Raw genomic sequence first — 3776 nt, forward strand, 5'->3', positions numbered from 1 at the left:
TTATCAATTTTTTTATTAAAAGGTTCTTGCTTTATGTCATTGATATAATAAAAGTAAAAAAAAAAAATATGAGATAATATTGTCCGTTAATTTTTGTTTAGGTATTACAATATGCTCTAGAAATGGATGAATCTGTAACTCCAAGTGATCCATTGGCCAATTTTACTTCTTTAAATAGAGAAGAAATTAATTAGTCAGTACCAACAATGCCAACAATAAATACTGGAACTGCACCATTACAAACACCGATAACTACATCAGCACCAACACAGACAACAACTATTACAAATCAACAAATTACTGATGAAAATGGTGGTAATAAAACTGTTATTAAAAAAAAAAAGAAGATTTCACCAATTTGGAATAATTTTGATCAAGTTAAAAGTTATGAGAGTACAAAAGTTATTTGCAAGTATTGCAAATTTATGTTTTCTTACGTTGAAAAATAAGCTAGTACTTTGCATTTATTGAGGCATTTTAGTAGTTGCCTAGATTGCATGTTGCTGCACAAAAGAAACAACCATCGATTCCATTTCAACCTTCCAATTCAAGTGTTAATCCCTTTGTGACACTGGATACAAGATATTCTCAAGAGAAGATGAGACAAATAATTGCTACAGCAATTATGGTTCATGAACATCCTTTCAGCATTGTTGAGGATGAAGTTTGGATGTGGGACTTGGATGTAGAACTTCCAATATGCTAATTCTGAATTTTATAAAATTTTTCGTAAAACTGCTCAAAGTGATTGCTTGGCAATATATGAGCAGAAAAGAAATAATTAAAGGCTTTGTTACAAGATGTTAGGAAGATAAGTTTGACAACTGACATGTGAAAATCAAACCATCAAATTGTTGAATATATGGTTATCACAGGTCACTTTATTGATGCAGGGTGGAATCTTCAAAAAAGGATTTTGAGTTTTGTCCGAGTACCTGCTCCTAAGCATGGCATTGATGTTGCGGATGCTATTCAAGTGTTTGAAGACTTGGAGAATTAAAAATAAAGTCTTCTTAGTATCTGTTGAGAATGCTTCCTAAAATGATTCATGTCTAATGGCTCCTAAGGATACTATTTCAGATAACAACTCATTACCAGTTGGTGGTAGTTTGTTTCATGTTAGGTGGTGTGCACACATTCTAAATTTGTTGGTACAAGATGGACTAGATAAAATTAAAGGTATTATTCACAAATTAAAGTTCGTGAAAGTGTCAAGCATGTCAATTTTAATGATTCAAAATTTAAAATATTTGTTGAGATTGCTGAGAACAAGCGTTTGAAGGAGAAAAAACTCATTATTGATTGTCCTACGAGATAGAATTCTACTTACAACATGTTATCTGTGGCTTTGAAGTTTAAATCTGTGTTTCCAGGAAAGAGAACCCACTACTGTTACAAACCATCATCAGAGGATTGGAGGAAAGTTGAGAAAATTTTCAAACTTCTAAAAGTTTTTAATCTTGTTACTCATGTCATTTCTGGCAGTGAGTATCCTACTGCAAATTTGTACCTTCCTGAAATTTGGAGAGTGAAACAAGTAATTGATGATGCTATTTAGGATAGAGATTCCTTTATGAGAGAAATGACAACCTCAATGAAAGAAAAGTTTGACAAATATTGGAGAGAGTGCAATATGGTAATGTCTCTAGCTTGTATTTTGGATCCTAGATGCAAATTACATGTTATTAAATTTTGTTTTTCTTTAATTTACAAACTCGAAAATGTTGATAAAGTGAAGAATACATTACAAGAAATGTACGATGAATATGCTGAAAAGTGTGATGGTGAGACAACAATAAGTGAAGTTAATATTAATGGTCTAGTTACTTTTTCTAATGTGGTTGGTTCTGAAATTAGTGAAATTGATGAAATATTGAATATGGTTTGGAAAAAAGGAGCCATTCATCCAACAAAATCAGAATTAGAGGTTTATCTTGATGCCTAAAGGCAATTCTAAGTCGTTTAGGCTGCGTTTGTTTCTGAGAAGCGGATAAGACAAGACACTGAGAACAAGACACAAAATTTTGTGTTCTTATATTCTATTTGGTGATAAACTAGAACAAATTATGAAAATCCAATTTATTCTTATTTTTTTATTTAAAAATTTTGAAAAGAAAAATATAATAATAAAAAAATATAATTATAAAAAATTAATAAGAATAATGAAAGAAAAAATAAAAAATAAGTTGTGTCCCTTGTTAGTGTCTCTGTGTCCTTCCTGTCAGGATGGACATAAAATACACTAATTCAGTGTCCCTGAACACAATGTCTCTGTCCATGTCTCATCTGTCAAATACGATTTTGTGTCTCCGTGTCCCTGTCTCAATGTCCTGTTCCTGAAAACAAACGCAGCCTTAATGCTTTGGAGAGGTGGAAAAACAATAGCCTGAAGTTCAAGGTTTTATCTAAAATGGCAGCGGACATATTAGCAATTCCTATCTCAACGGTGGCTTTAGAATCTTCATTTAGCGCTGGAGGAAGAGTTATTGATGAATATCATTCTCGACTGAGTCAAGAGTCCATTGAAGCTCTCATTTGTGGAGGAGATTGGCTTTGCAACAAGTATGGTTTGAAGAAAAAACTAAAGGTAAACATTAACTTTCTAATATTTCTCTTTTTGACTAAGTATCTATGTTATAGAAAATATTTCTTTTTTTAAATGTGAGAACATTGATATTGGTATGATGTGAGTAGTTAGAATAATAAAGTTGAATTTTCATGATATATAAATAAGGTATCACATAATTTATATTAAGATTATGACCACAATTTTATTTTGAACATTCTCTTTCGTACTAATAAAAAAATATTTGTTGTATTTACATTATTTAAAAATCTAATGATGTGTGTATGTGTGCTTTTTTTCCCAAGGTGTTGGAATAAGAAGATTAAATTACTTTTAAGCTTGGAAGGTTAATCGATTAATTGTCCAACATTTCCTTTATTTTGTTTTGATTTAAGTAGTTATTAGTTTTTGTTTGATGTTATATTTAGTTGATTTATTACAACTTTTGATATTGATGAATTCTTTTAATTTAATATGTTACATATTTTGGAAGTAGTGGAAATATATTAATATACATTGTCTTTTTTTTTAATCAATGATAGTTATTTATCGATATTTTGTCTATATTTTGTATCAATATTGTCCATAAATTTATTATTTTATATTTTTAATTTTAAAAATTAAATTATATCTTAAATTTAATTATTTATTAAAAAAAAGTCTATTGACAAGCTTTAGGCTACGCCAGATTTAACAACAGACTAGGCTCAGTACTCATTAAAAAGTTTATACCAGGCTACAGGCCAGGCTTAGACCAATATACTCTATTACAGGCCTGGCCTGTTAAGAAAAAAGCCTGGCCTGGCCTAGCCTGTTTTCACCCCTAACAGTCTTAATTAATAATATCATATGCTAATAACATGTAATTTGTGTAACGACCCGATTTCTGGCAGGTCCAGATCACTGTCAGTCGTCAGATGTTACTTTCCAATAGCCCTATAATACTCTAGACTCGATAATACTTACTACATATGAGCCTTTCGTACTAATGGAATCGCATATGTTAGCTAATTTTTATTATATGATTTTCTTATTAAACCCGTTAGCAGCAACCAAAAACATCATCGGAGATAGACAAAATAAAATAATTACCATACTAACAGTAAAACCAAATTGCAACAAGATTACAGAAAGCTTTCACACACATACACACCTTAGGTTAGTTCATACAAGCTTGACATGCTTATATATATATATATATATATATAGA

The sequence above is a fragment of the Arachis ipaensis genome, chromosome B03 (assembly GCF_000816755.2).
Source record: "Arachis ipaensis cultivar K30076 chromosome B03, Araip1.1, whole genome shotgun sequence".
In the NCBI taxonomy this organism is placed as follows: Eukaryota; Viridiplantae; Streptophyta; class Magnoliopsida; order Fabales; family Fabaceae; genus Arachis; species Arachis ipaensis.